Consider the following 15,920-nt stretch of genomic DNA (forward strand, 5'->3'; position numbering starts at 1 on the left):
CCTGTCCTATCTAGTCGTTGGCACCTAGGTGAGAATGAATATATTAGCCTTTTTCTTGGGCACATTTTATGCAGAAAGAATCATAAAGGGAGATGAGAACACAGAAAAATGGGGTGGGGGTAAGGTCGGTTTATATTAGAAGCAAACTTTTTGCCTTTTCTGTGGCAGGGTTTTTAACCTTTTGGGGGTCCTTTTGAGACTGTACCAAGACTAAGGATCCTTTATTTCCCAAGAAAACATTTGTGAACACAGTATTTTGCTTATAATCGGGAGATTCATGGATCCCCAGAACCCAGCTACAGATTCCCATGGGGGAGCCATGGACCCCAGGTGGCAAACCTTGGGTTTTAGGTACAGCACACCCTGGTGACCTGGGACTGAGGATGCAGACTTCCTTATCTTGCCCAGGGGCAGGACTGGGGTGAAGAGAGTGAGGCACTTGCCTTGGGCACAGAATTTATGGGCGCATCAAAAAGCTCAGAAATCAAGATTAAGTAATGTTTTACTGCACTATTTTAAATGATCAAATCTGCAAACTACAGCTGCAAACTTGTCACCCTTTTTTGTAAACAAAATTTTATTGGAACCAGGACCAGGATTAGGATGAGTGGGTGAGGCAGGGCTGCACAACTGTGGGTCAGATTCTGTCTTTATTTAAAATTTTATTTTGTATTTTGTTCATTATGGATTTTTTGGTTTTTAAACAGTTCATTAAAACATTATTTGTTTTGAATGCTGAGTTTTTTGTGCCTCCCCCCACCCTTTTAATTTTGCACCCAACTCTAGTGGCCTCCTTTGCTTTACTCTAGCCCAGCCCTGTTTATCTTAGCCCAGGATGCTGTTCAACTAAGACCCAAATGTAAGTGGCCACTTGCTGAGTGCTTAGAGATGATTTTGTTTTAAGGAAATTGAGGCTCAGACAAGTGAAGTCAGTTGGCCAAGGAGGCACAGTGTCAGATTGTGCCACTAGTTTTCTCACTGCCATCTGGTTTTCTTTTCACCTCACCGTGATGAGGTATGAAGCTTACCTTCATAGTTCCCTCCAGAAAATTTCCTGAAAGTGCTCTGAATTCTCTCTCCTAATGTCTCTCCAATGCCTGTGTTTTGCTAGTTTCCTCATGATGCTACTCCCCAAGCCACTCTGGAATTCACCTAGTTCTGAGGGATTGGGAGCCAGAATTCTTGATCAGTGTCATGTCTGCAAGGCCTTCTCTCTCATCTTGGATGATTAACTTCCGTGCGGATTTTTTTTTTTTTTTTGCCACAAGGCATATAATCTTAGAAAGCTAATTTCCTCCTTGTTTCTTTTGAAAGATATTTTTAAACATGGAGAGAAGAAGTCAGACAGAACAACTCTGTGAAGCAGGTACTGGTATTATTCCTATTTCACTGATGAAGAAACTGAGGCACAAAATGGCTGTGTAACCTGTCCACCGTCTCCCTAAGTATCAGAATCAGGATTCAAATCCAGGTATCCTGACTGCAGGATCTTTTTTAACCAGCACATGGTGTGGCCTCTTGTAGGCCATTTTGCCTCAGCTGGAACAATTCCTGATGGGAAGCTGTCTCGGGAGACCCGTTCTGTTGCTGGGCAGCTTCATCAGTTAGTGTCTTCCTTTTGTTTGTTGGTACAAGTCATAGACAGTTGTCCAAAATGGTTTCCTATTTTCTAAATGAGAAGAAAAGTGAAAATGAGAGTGAAGAACACCAAGAATAAAATCCCTCCATCTGCCCCACCTCCACCAAACATTCCTGACCCACTTCCAGTTCTGTGGGTTTCCTGAAAAGACACAAAATTCCCTCTTTCAGTTTTGTGTCTTTTGAAGGTAAAATCCCCATCCTCTGTGTTTATGCCTTCTTTCAGGAAGGATTTCAGGTGGCCCACGTGGATTATAAAATACGATTAAGTAGCATAAATTAAAAGTGTATGACATTATCCAGCAATTTCACTTTTAAGTATTTGTTCTTCAGAAATAGTTAGAGGAACTTACAAGGATAAATACTCATGGGTTTTTATTGTATCATTTTTGTAATTGTACAAAAAATTGTAGGCAATTTAAATGTATATCAATAAGGAAATGGCTGAATAAATAATAAATAATGGAGTACTTTTACTTTGAAATACTCTGTAACTGGTAAAAGGTAGCTCTTTATGTACTAACATGGGATGATGTCACTAACACAGTGTGGAATTTAAGCAGTAATTTTTATAACTATATTTATAAAAAGAATATTTTTATATGGTGTGCATTGAAAAAGCTTTGGAAGCACATACTCCAAATTATTCGCAGTGGTTACCTCTGGGTTGAAAGTGGTGATAGAAAAGGGTGAGAGAACTTTCAGTCAGTCAGGATCACCCCGTTACAGTTTAAGCTCAAAGGCAAGGGCTGTTGAGCACCACGGCTCGGGTCCAAAACATCCTCAGTGGTCAACTAATGTTTGTTGAGTTGATTAAGAAGCTGGATCATATCTTCAGTATGTATTGGTATTTAAAGTTGATTGCTGGCACAGTAAATAATCATCTTTAAAAAAAAACTGTTCCAAAGCAGCCTTCCCCCCAAAAGTATCAAAATTGTTTTTCTGCTATTCAGACTACTTTTAACTACTTTTGGTGCCTAGTATTAAGATAAACTCCATATTTGCTCTGGAGAAAATCAGTACTGACATTTTTAAATTGATGCTTGATAACATATTACCTCCATTGGCATCCCAGGTGAGGTACAGCAGTTTAAAAAAACCCACTTTTTTCTCATTTCAAAAGTTCATTGAAGAAAATATGGAAAATAAAAAGTATAAAGAAGAAAACAATCTGTAATCCCACACCCTAAAGATAACCATTGTGAACCTTTAAATGTGCTTCTTTCCTATGTTTTTTCTATGTGCAGCACTTTTTTGGGAAGATTTTTTTATTGTGATAAAATATACATAACATAAAATATGCATAACAAATATACATAAACCATAAAATGGCTTACTACTTTAATCATTTTTAAGTATATGATTCAGTGGCATTAAGTACGTTTACGTTATTGTGTGTTCATCATGAGTATCCATCTCCAGAACTTTTTCATCATCCCAGACTGAAACTCTGTATCTATTCAACTATAACTCCCTTTCTTCTCTCCCTCGGCTCCACTATTCTACTTTCTGTCTCTGTGAATGTAACTATTCTAGTTATGTCAGGTAAGTGAAATCATACAATATTTGTTCTTTTGTTTCTGGCTTATTGCACTTAGCATTATGTTTTTAAGATTCATCCCTGTTGTAGCATGTATCAGAATTTCATTATTTTAAGGCTGAATAGCTGTCCATTGTATGTATTTACCATGTTTTGTGTATTCGTTCATCTTTTTGAGAACATTTGGGTTATTTCCACATTTTGGCTATTGTGAATAATGCTGCTGTGAACATTGGTGTAGAGATATCTGTTCAAGTTCCTGATTAAATTCTTTTGGATATGTACCTAGAAGTGGAATTGCTGGGTCCTATGCTAATTCTATGCTTAATTTCTTGAAGACCACCATACTATTTTCCACAGCAGCTGCACCATTTGACACTCCCGCCAGCAGTGCACAAGGGTTCCAACTTCTTCACATCCTCGACAACACTTATTATTTATCTTTTTTTTTTGATAATCCCCATCCTAACGGGTGTGAAGTGGAATTTCATTGTCATTTTGATTTGAAGTTCCCTAGTGATTAGTGATATTGAGCACCTTTTCATATTGGCCATTAGTATATATTCTTTGGAGAAATGTCTATTCAAGTTCTCTAGCCAGTTTTTAATTGGGTTATTTTTGTTGTTGAGTTGTAGGAGTATTTATATATTCTCAGTATCAATCCCTTCTTAGCTCTATGTGTGGCACTTTTTTAATGTCAGACTTGTTCTGGTTAGAGCTCTGGCTGCTTCTCTGGGCTGTCCTCACCCTCACTGGTGTGTGTTCAAGGGATTGTAAAGTTATTTGATTGGGAACAAAGGGAAGACAGCATGAACTTGAATCTAGGGCAGAAGCAGTGGCCCAGCAGAGCTTAGTGAAAGTGATTGTTAGAATTTTGACTATGGAGGGCTTGCTGTAACCTCAGTTAAATTGGTTTCATTTGTCACAAAATGGAGGTGATAATAAGACCTACCTTGTTTTGCCAAACAGTAGCGTAAATGCTGGAATATTATTATGGCTAATAGTCATTATTGTGGTTAATGTTTATAAGGAGAGTACTGTGCGCTACTATGTGTCAAACGGATTATCTCATTTAATGCTCAAAATAGTCTTATGAGGTAGGCCCTATCATTTTCACCATGTTACCATCTCTGAACTTCTTTTGTTGTCTCTAAAATGAAGAAAATTATATCTACTTGCAGAACTGTTGTGAGGAGTAAATGAGAATAGTGAACATAGAGGGCCTAGCGAAGCACATGCACATAGTAGGTGCTTAACAGTGACAGCTCCTTTCCCTCAGCCCAGGAAGTGATTCCAATAAGCACAAAGTACAGTGTACGAGGATCCTGCTTGGTTTCTAACAATCTTGAATTTCCTGCTACTTCCCCTTCACAGTGAATTATAATGATTATACTGGTCAGATAGGAAAATCTGATACCATTTATTCACAAGACAGGAATATCTTGTAATCACCTACCTGCAAGACCAAAGCGAAGAGATCGTTTATTATCAGACACTAGGAAGACCTCTGCAGTCACTCATGTAGGAAGTGAACAAGCACCAGTAGCCCCGGAAACAGCTGTCTATGTGTTTTTGTCCAATACATTAGTGATGTTTTAATACGTCATCATTTTGGCTGATAATGTACCATTTCCTTGAATTCCTTTGCATTTTACTCCCTTTGCTCACCTCCTTTATTTTTTAAAATAATGATTACAATGAAGATGTACAACTGGCTGAGACCAAACTAGAAGAGGCAAGCGGGGCTTAAATTAGTTAACACATTAATATAGTCCTTAGCGGTTGTAGTGATTAGTGTAGTAGTTATTCTGGGTCACATTTCCTGGATGTTGTTTGGACATTCATTGGGTGGATCCAGGCCACACATTTCCTCTTTGGATGCAGCTAATAAATTAACTGGCAGCGGGATCAAGTCCTGCTTCTCACTGGCAGCTGGGCCCTCCCTTGGAGCCTCTCTACAATCCCCTCACTTATTGCTAATTGACTTCCTAATTCCCCACAGCAGCTGTTGTAAACCTTTTTCACTCTTCTCCATCCCCTTAATCTTCTCCCCGCGCTCTCCACACAGCGAGTGGCAGGTGACTGTGCATCGTGATCAGTTCTCTTTCCCACTGCCTTTGGGTCCTCTGCCGTCCTCACCTCATCTCCCTGAGGCCCTCATCCCGAAGACTCCCTTATCTCTCAGGGCCTGGCTCCTTCATTTACTCCCTCTTTCCTATCTTCACTCTCTCCTCTTCTTTTCCCTTCACCCATAAACAAGCTCAAATCTTCCTCAACCTGTAGAGGCTCAACCATATTTCCCTTGAAGTTAATCCCTTTCTCCTTTCATTACAGGCAAGCTCTTAATTTTTTTTTCCTCATTACGAAAGTAATATAGTAGTATAAAAATGGGGAAGTACAGTGGCGCAGCAGTTAAGCCCGCACGTTCCGCTTCGGCGGCCTGGGGTTCACTGGTTCAGATCCCGGGTGTGGACATGGCACTGCTTGGCAAGCCATGCTGAGGTAGGCGTCCCACATATAAAGTAGAGGAAGATGGGCACGGATGTTAGCTCAGGGCCAGTCTTCCTCAGCAAAAAGAGGAGGATTGGCAGCAGCTGTTAGCTCAGGGCTAATCTTCCTCAAAAAAAAAAAGGGGGGGGGAAGTACAAATAGTCAAACATGTTTCAAACACCCATAATCACACTAGCAGAGGTAACCACCAGTATTAACATTTTGGTTTATATCCTTCCAATCTTATTTCTATGCTATTAGAGTATTCATTTATTTCAACATGAGAGCATTCTGGACGGTCTGTTTTGTAACCTGACACTTTCTTGTGTCAGTAAGTATTCTTCTACAACATGATTTTTAATCATCGCATTAAAATTTCCATTGTATGGGTGCATTGTAATTTACCTGTTTTAAAAGATAATCATAGGTTTATTTTCAATTATTTGCTATAATTAACATTATAATACAACCTTTGTAAATAAATCTTTGCACATACTCCTGACTATTTCTTTAGTACAAATTTCTGAAGGGAACTTCCTGAGTGCATATTCTAAGTATTTGGGTACGTATTTTTTTGCAAAATTTAAATGTCTTGAAAGAGTAGCCCACTATCATCGCTTCAACTTTTAACTGCCATTCACTAAATTCCAAGCAATCCTTCCACCATCACTGAAGCAGCTCTGTCCGACGTCAAGGTCAACATCAATTACTAATCGCAAGTCTCCTCAGGTCTTATGTGGCCTAATCTCTTTGCAGCAACTGTCACTTTCTATCTTTTCCTTTTGAAATGTTGTTTTCTTCAATTTTGCCTGCATCCTTCTACCTCTCTAACACATTTTCAGACTCTTTCCTGGTTCCTTTCCTTCTGCCTGCTCTTTTCCTTATTCTCTACTCTTGCCCCAGTTTTCAACTTTTGCGTTCATGCCGCTGCCACGTGGATCTCAGCCTAAATCTGACCTGATTTGGGGTCTGCTGGCCTCTGCAGCCTCACACCTCATCGCTCTTCCGACTGTTTCCTCCTCTCCCCATCCCTCCATGTACTTTATGTTTCAGTCATTCTGAACGACTTGCATTTCCTGTGCCTTGGATCATGCGGTGCTCTGTGCCTGGAAATTCCTTCTCTCCTTCTTCACTTGATAAAGCTTTACTTATCCTTCAAGATTCACCTCTTTCAGGAAGCCCATGACAAACCCCTAGTCCTACTCTTTTGTGCCTCTTTACCCTTCTGCCTGGCCAAATAGGGTAACCGTCCTCTATACTCTCATGTACATGTTTCTCTCCTTGTGCTGTTATAACTGTCTGTCTCCTCCTCTAGGTTGTGAGCTCCTGGAGGGAAGGAATTAAGACTTTGAGGATTATATCCCCACAGTGCAGTGTGGCACTTGTCATCTAGTAGAGACTTGTAGTGAACATCTTCCATCCCTTATTCATTTCCTACTCTCATCTTCCCCTGGGGACCTGTCCACTGCCTTACTCTTGAGTCATAGGTTGGGTGGGACTGACCTAAGCCCACCTGCAGGGGTAAGTCCTTACTGGCCACATTGCTCAATTACAGCAAAGGACAAGAAAACATTTTTTTGAAAAGAGAAGCTTTCTTTCTGTTCTGTGACAGCTATTAGAAGAAATATGTTCTCTGCTCCGACATGATGTGGTGTAAAGATTTAAAGTAGAATTGTTTATCCGTTTTGCTGGCATGAAGGGGTGCCTGGAACTGCCTGAGGCCTGCGTGTGAAGGTGAAGCTGGGATCCTGGAAGACAGAGCAGAGACACAGAGTGAATCAGCAGATGTATTATTATTGAATTTAACCATCATGTGTGTTAGGTTTCTTATGTGCCAAGTGCTGTTCTATGTGCTTTATAAATATTAACTCATTTAATCATATCAATCTTATGAAGTAAGTACTCTTATTATCCCTATTTTATAGCAGAGAAAAGCAATACACAGAAAGGCTAGATAACTTGCCCAAAGTCACACAGCTCATAAGTGAGGATTTGAAGCTGGGCTTAGTCAGCAATCTTATGCTGTCCTTCATTGTACAGTGGCACAAAGAAGGGCTTAAAGAGCAGAGCTTTCTCTGAAGTCAAACATCTAATCAATGTGATATCCTTTCTTCATTGTATTTGAAATCTAGGTGACTGTAGGTCCTGCACCCAGATGCAGTGAGAGTCACTCAGGCAGACCTTATGCTTTCTTGCCCTTGGCTGATTAACACACAGCCTGTGACCTCTGAGTAAGCTTTTTACAGCAGAAAGCCAGATTTTTAAATACTCACTGCTCAGAAGAAGCTAAGCAGGAGTCTCTTCATGTGGTTTATTGGATCATGGAATATCAGGGTTGGAAGAGGCCCTTAAAGATGATCCCCTCTGACCTTCTAAGTTACTGATGGGAAAACCAAGGCCCTCTGAGGCATTATGGCTTGCTCAGGGTCAAAGACAGAACTAGGGATGGACCGGGACGGGTGCGTTTCCCAGGATGCCTAGGTGTGGTATGTTTGCTGTCCCAGTAGTTTGTAGTCCTTTCTGTTTCAGGAGACTTTCTAGAACCCAGAATGTACCAGGCCAGGCTGAGAGAGTATAGTGACGAGGTTTTAGTCCTGCACTGTTGGGACTAGAAAGCAAAGGGCAAAGGTTGGCTTAGACACAGCTATAACCAGAACGGGTTCTGAGTGACACCTCCCAGGAAACCCAGAGACCTTGATGGGCATGTCAAGGTCACTTTGAGTCCTCATCTGCCTTGACCTCTCAGAAGTATTTGACACTGTTATCTATTCCCTCTTCCACACTGTTTTTCCTCCAAGGCACCTCTTGGTTTCTTCCTACTCCTCTGGCTGTTCCCTCTCTGACACCTTCATGAGTTCTTCTTTCTCCACCTGATTTTAAGGCTGGTGTCCATCCTAGACCCTCTCTTTTTCTCCCTTGCCTTACTCTTCCTGGGGATAGATAGATGCCATCTATCCCAGTGGTTTTAATGATTTACTTCCTACTATTTCTCAAATGTATATCTCCTACCTGTCTTTCTCCAAATGCCGGACCCATATATTCAAGTTACCAGCTAGGCAGCTCCACTTGGATATCCCATGGGCACCTCGGTGCCCACCTGGACAAAATCGTTCTCATTGTCTCTCTACCTCTCTCACCCTCCTAACCCAGATCTGTTTTCCCTCATGGTCTTTGTCTCAGTAAAAGTACCACTACCCACAGCTCCACAGTCCTGACACTCCTGACTTTCCCTTCTCTTTTCTCAGCCCCACAGCTGCTTCTCTGGTTCAGGACTCCATCACCTGCAGTAGCCTTGTAACTGGTCTCCCTGCTGCAGACTTGCCCCACTCCAACTTGTTCTATGCATTGTAGCCAAAATTAACTATTTTTACATTTTCAAAAAAGTGTATTTTTAAATTATAAAATCGATACATAATTGTAACAATTGTAAACAATATAATAGAATATAAAGTAAAAACTGAAAGACTCTCTTCTCTCATATCTCCAACCTCCACATAGGTGAACAGTTATATTTCCCATGAGACTCTTTTCTGTGCTTATCCAAACATATTAACTGCCATCTCCTGTAGGCTATATGCCACTCCATTTGCCAGCAATCCAGAACTGCCCATTTCTTTGCACATGCTAGACTCTAGGTCCCTCCTTGATTTTGCTCATGCTTTCCCTTCTGCTCTTCCCTCACTGTCCTTCCTCCAGCCAACACCTGCTCATCCTTTAAGACTCATCTCGTGTCATTTCCTCCCTGATGCCCCCAGACTCAGTGGGTAGGTCCCCGTTTACCACTCTTACTGCATTATCATGCTGCAATATCATGAGCTCTTTTGTGCTGCTTCTTGAGGAAAAGTAGAGCTTCTTGAGAAGAGACTGTGCCTTATTCTCCATGGTATCTCCCACACTTAGCATAAGACCTGGCAGTGTTCAGTACACATGACTGAGTGATTGTGGCTCTTATTACTTCCTGAGTCTCCTGAAGTGCAAGTGCCTTGGGCTGGGGAGGGAATTGTTCCAAGTGAACAGGACTGTGAAGCTTCCTGACAGTCAGTTCATAGCAAGAACAGGAGACAAAATAGGGGCTGAAGAACAAGAGAAAGGATCCAAGAGTGGGGAAGGGAGGCTGGTGGCATCACAGGAAGGAAAGGAACTAATATTCTGCTCTCTGCCCACCCATTCAATATCATCTCTTGTCATTGCCCATCTCACTCTGTGCTCCAGGCATACTGAAATACTAGCAGTTCCTGCCTGCATTATGATAGCTCTTATCTCCAGAGCTTTAATCATGCTGCTTGCTCTGCCTGGAATGCCTTCCACCCCTCCTTTCCCCTGCTAACTCCTTTTCATTCTTCAGGTCTAAGTTGGCCTGTCGTCACCTGGCTCTCCAAGGCTGGAGACCTCACACTTCTACTGGGTAGAGGGCATTTGCTGTTTAGCTCTGCACTTCCATTTCCCCTCTTCTCTTGCAGGAAGTTCTTGGACTCCCCATTTGGAAATTCACTCCTCCCCCATAGTTAGCCTTCTAGTTAGTGTAACTGACACCCCTCCCCCCAGCTCCAGGCATGAGTCTAATTGTTTACGACAATCAGCATGTCTCATTCTACCTGTCACTGTGGGCAGTTCAAAGATCGGCATACATTCAGAAACAGTGAATCAAGGAGAAACTAGAGATATTAAGAGTTACCAGAAGATTCACCTTCTTTTCTATGAGACTGAATGAGGAAGGATGTAGGTGAGAGAGAACAAATGAGAAAGCTTACATTTTGGACAGTGACTTAAGTCTACAAGATGTAATATCTGGATATGTGTGTGGGGTCCACACAGATCTCTGGAGTCAGGTTGTCTTGGGGAAGACTCAAACTAGGGCTCCAGAGAAACCTGGGCTGGTGCAGGGCTGCTGGCTGTGGGCCAATGTAGGGACAGGTTCTAGATGGTCAGAAGAGCCACACCAGGAATTTCCAAAGACTTAAGTGTGGAGGAGTTGTAGGCCCAAAAGAGATCCTTTCCTTCCTTGGAAGTCTCCCTTGCCTATCTCCTAAGGCTTCCAGGATGAAATCTGAGCCCAGAAACACCCACACTCACCTGTCAGCTGCTAGAGACAATGCTGGCTGCCCAACAATGCCAGGAATCATGCTCCTCTAACATCCATTTTGATTTAAAATCTTTTATGTTTGAGATGGACTCTTCTCTGTTGACAATGGGCTGGGTTTGGTCTATTCATTAGGTGTGGAACTCCTGGCTTGTGGTAAATCCTGATTGGAAAACAATATAAACACATTTCCTGGTAAATGTATAAATATATATAGATGTTGGTTGTTCCCCTCTCCACCACCAACACACACCATAGAAGCAATTTGAAGCAATTTAGACATGCTCAGCATCTGGCCCTCATAAAATGCCTCGAGTGAGTCATGATTTTGCATCAACAGAGAGGGCTTGTCTTGCTTGTGGAAAGAATTGTATTTACCTCCCGTTCTGCCTGTGACTCTCTCTATTGCTTTATGATGATCAGTCTGATTTGTGTGCAAAGAGACTGGTGAGATAAGAATTTGGGGAAGGGGAGCAAGGAGAAGCTACATATTCAAGGCAAAACACCAGTTTTGGGGAGAATGACCTGTTTTTGCATTTGAGGAGTCAGCAAAAGAAAAAAGCAGTGAAAAGAACCTTATTTTGTGAATTAGGAAATGGCCTCTACTACTGGCTGTAGGCCACTCAATCTCTCGGCACCTCAATTTGCTCATCTGAGAAGTGGGACCGATAATGGATGCCCTATCCATTTGATGGAGGAAAGGAGAGCTCTTGCTTGAGAGCGCTGTTGGGGGCCAGTTGTGGAGTGAGCTCCTTAAATATTCCATATCATTTAATGCCCAAGATAATCCCATGAGGGAAATGACATTAAACCATTCTTCAGCTGAAGGAACTGAGACATGGAGAGGCTAAATGGCTTGACCAAGGTCACAAAGCCTTTCAGGGCTCAAACCCACATCTGTCTGGTTCAAATCCTGTGTTCTTCCCATTACTTCATGCTGACACTGAGGTCAAAGGACACATTCCAGTCTCCCCCTGAGGAAGGGGGAAAAGCACAAGGTGGCTTCCCTGCTCTAAGGTCTGAGGTGTCCTTGTGTTCTTGGTCCCCACAGCAGGCCCAGCAAAGCCCAGTTCTGTCTCCTCAGAGCCCTGCTCTCTGCTGTGGGAGCAGGTGGGTTGTTAATCTGATAAACGGCTTCCTGTTAAGGTGGGAGGACAAGCTGCAGCACTGGTCATTTGCCCTCCAGAGGCAGGCGGGAGGCTCTAGTGTCTTCACCCACAGAATGGCTCTAGGACTATGATCTGAAAGTATGAGGGCTTTGGGGTTGGTCAGTCTTAGGTGAGAGTCCTGGCTCTGCCTTTTGCCAGCAGTGTGACCTCAACTTGTTTGACCTTCAGTTTCCTCAGCAATAAAATGTAGATAAAAACGCTCACCTTAAAGGGTGGATGTTCTTGTAAATATTAAATGAGATAATGCAGGAAATGTGCCTAGCACCTTGTGTCATACATTATACACAACCAGGTAAAAGGCAGCTGTTGTCCATGGAGGGGATGGGCAGACCTCCAGGGAAGCTATTTAGGCATTAAGAAGTCTTTGTGTCCCATCCCCTAAATCCACATCACAGTCAATCATTTTTTCATTTGTTCAGAAAGGGTGTTCTAAACACTGTGTCAGCTGCTGGGGACAAGTATGTACGAGACAGTAGTGAGTGCTCTGGGCTTCTCCTGGGAGGCAATAAGATGAGTGTCTTGGTCCAGGCATAGAACTTGGAGAAAAGGCTCATTGCCAGTCTGCTTGGTAGGAAGCTGAAGGTATAGCTGTCTTGGGATTGGGTAGGGAGTAGGCACAGAGTTCACCCTTCTGGGCTTTCCAGATCTTTTATGGTCCAGCCCTTTCCTATCCCACTCTACCCCACTATCCTGCTTGTTCCTCAACAGCCAACACTTACACCAAGCTAGTAGGCATTTCCTCATGTGCCCCCAAACACACGGAAGCTCATTCCCACCTCACTGATTTTGTTTACAATTGGATCCCTACTCTTTTGTTCCTTAGCCATACCACGCTCATCTCTCAAGCCCAGTTCTCATTCTACCTCCTCCAGAAAGCTCTCCTTAACTTCAACAGCACATGCTGACCTTTATCCTCTTGGATCTCCCCATTTCAGTGACTATTCATTAATTATCTTATTCATTAATTCATTCAATGCATTGGCAAGTCTTAACCCATTCTATATGAAAAATATTTCCCAAATCCATCCACTTCTCTTCATCTCTACTGCTTCCACCCTAGTCATCTCTTACTTGGATTATTAAATATTCTTATATCTGGTCTCCTTGCTCTCACTCTTCTCTCTCCGACCCTTCCATACTCTGCAGAGTATCAAGTGATCTTTTATGAAGGTAAATTAGCTCCTGTCACTCCCCTGCTTATGGTCTTCCAGTAGCTTCCCAAACTCCTCAGCACAGCCCACAAGTCTCTGATAATCTGGCACTTGGGTGCCTTTCCAGCCTCTTATCATCCCATTATTCCTCTTGCTCATTCTGCTTCAGGCACCTCAACCCAAAAGGCCAAACCATTACCACCGCCTCAAGGCTTTTGTACTTGCTGGGCCTTATGCCCAGAATGGTCTCAGCTCCTCAGTGCCTACCTCTTTCTCATCACTCAGCATTCTGTTCAACTGTAACCTCTTCAGTGAAGATCTTTCCTGAACACCCCATCTAAAGTAGCTCCTACCCATCTCACGTCATACTTTGCCTCATTACACTATTTCCTTTATATCGTTAACATTTTTTGCACTTACTTGTTTCCTTTGTATTATCTGCTTCTTTCCACTAGAGAGGAACTGCCTCCAGAATAGAAACAATATGTCTTGTTCACTTCTGTATCCTCACAGTTTATAATAGTGCTTAACATGTATGAAACCCAAAAATATTGCTTAATAACTTATTATATGGGTATTAAATGTCTTCTACATATGAAGCCTTGAAAATCAGTAATTTCTACCACTTATTAGAGATACAAATGCCTATCCTTGAAACAGGGTTTCTCAAAGGTGGTCCATGAAACTCTGGTGGTCTGTTAAGGAGTTTTCAAGTGGTTGATGGTTTTAGAGGAAAAACTGATGAAACAATTTTGTTCGCATACACTTAACTAATTTAAAATGCAAGATGAATTAATATTTCCATAGAAATCCTATTACTTTCCTAATAATTGTTTCATGACATTCACTGCAAGGACTGTATTGGTCAATTTGTCATAGCTAATTTCAGTTGTCAATTATAGATTATTTTGGATAATGTGTTTCACATCAGGATAGTGTTAAAATTCTTAGTTGTAAAATCTACACTTTTGTTGTTACTCTTGCATTGCAGTAAATTTCTCATGACTCAAAAGTATTTCAAAGAGTAAAATTAATGATGAAGATAATATTATCAAGAGTATAATACACAATAATTCTGTAAGTGGAAATATTGAATACTGTTAACAGTATGAATATACACCATGAATCTGTGTGAGCTAGGGCAGAATAATTTATAAGAGTATTGAGTTAGCACAATAGCTGAAAAAGAGAAGTTCAAATAGGAAATACAGTGGTGAATGTTTGGAAATTGGACTTTACTGGGTTGTAATGATCCCCAAGGACATTGTTTCTTGTGACACTTTGTCCTATTGTGGCACAAAGCCATCAAATTTTGACACAATTTTCAAAAAAATATGGTTATCTCTCTGGTAAATCAAGTGATATTTTCCAGAGTAACTGTTAAGAAACTGGTTAATTTTGTCATGAAAGGTAGAGAAGAGATTGAAACTACAAAGATATTGTTTAAAGTTGTACTTCTTAGAGAAAAATCACATATAACTCATATTACTGTGAAGATGCTTGAATAACCAGCTTAAGCTAAGTTAATGATAAGTATTGGGCTTGGAGAGAAAGCAGAACAAGCTTTTGGCACAATTCTTTTATCAAAAGATCCTGCTTAAAGTAGGTAAAGAAGACAACTAGATGTGGAATCTGACTTATGGCTCAATCCAGTCCTCATTAAGCTGACTATAGACATCTTGGTGAAAAGTTGAAAACAATTTTATCCCTCTCACTGTTTTGGAGGATTTATTAATTTTAAAATGGTTATGTTTTGTTTACAATTTTTAAAATCAAAGCGGGTTTCCAGCTAAATGTGGTAGATTGAACATGTGTTTACTCTTTACTACCTTCCAAAAATTGTCAGAAAGTGGATTTTTCAAAAAGCGTAAGTAGATTTCTGCCTTAATCCATGATGGAGTAATAGGGACCACATTTACGCTGCTGCTGTGTAAACAACTAGAAACTGTACAAATGTATGAAACACCTATTTTCTGATATTGGACTAGAGGTAACACAGGATTGTGATTCCTGAAAGAAGAGAGACAAATGAGACAAGCTCTGTCATCACTTAGGTTTCTACCTGGAGGCATATTCCATATCATGAAGCAGGGTGAGGGACCCCAAGTAAGCATCATGGACTCACTGAGTTGAAGAGAGAGAGACTGGAGTTCAAGGAGGCTGAGGCAGCTTAAAGCTGTGAGGAAGAATTCTAATAAAAGGGAGTTATGCAGAAAAAGAGCTCTAGAAATCTTGTCTTTTCTGAACATTGAGAAATAATGCTGAGAAACAGTGGTGAAAGTTTTTCTAAATTTCATGAAAATGCTAAGACAAAGATCCAAGAAGCTCAGTGAGCCCCAAGCAGGATAAACTTACACACACAAAAACTCACACCAACTCACATCATAATCAAGTTGCTGAAAACCAATGATAAAGAGAAAAATCTTAAAAGCAGCTGGAGGAAAAAAAGGCAGTATGTACAGAAAAACAAAGATAAGAATGACTGAAGACTTCTTGTCTAAAGCTGTGCAAGCTAGGAGGCAATGAAATGGCATCTTTAAAGTATCAAAAGAAAAAGGCATGACAATTTGGAAATAAGTAAAAATATCCTTCAAAAGTGAAGGCAAAATAAAGGCTTTTTCATACAAGCGAAAGTTGAAAGAATTTGTTGTCAATAGCCTTGCACTATGAGAAATGTTAAAAGAAGTTATTCAGGCACAGAGAGAATATCAAATGGAAATGTGGATCTACACAAAGGAATGAAGAGTGCCTGAAATTACATATATGTGAGTAAATATAAAAGACTTTCTTCTCCCTCATTTTAAAATTTATCTAAAATATAATTGACTGTTTAAAGCAAAAATTATATGCAT

At 41.0% G+C, this 15,920-nt stretch overlaps 1 long non-coding RNA gene across 1 annotated transcript; it reads right to left on the reverse strand.

The window, feature by feature from the left end:
• Positions 1–1,359: 1,359 nt before the first annotated feature.
• Positions 1,360–10,911, reverse strand: LOC103555702 (uncharacterized). Its single transcript, XR_546048.2, has 3 exons — positions 10,742–10,911; positions 4,635–7,416; positions 1,360–1,669 (listed from the first exon to the last, which is right to left on the reverse strand). It is a non-coding gene; the product is annotated as an uncharacterized lncRNA (long non-coding RNA).
• Positions 10,912–15,920: the final 5,009 nt, after the last annotated feature.

The sequence above is a fragment of the Equus przewalskii genome, chromosome 24 (genome assembly GCF_037783145.1).
Source record: "Equus przewalskii isolate Varuska chromosome 24, EquPr2, whole genome shotgun sequence".
Lineage (NCBI taxonomy): Eukaryota > Metazoa > Chordata > Mammalia > Perissodactyla > Equidae > Equus > Equus przewalskii.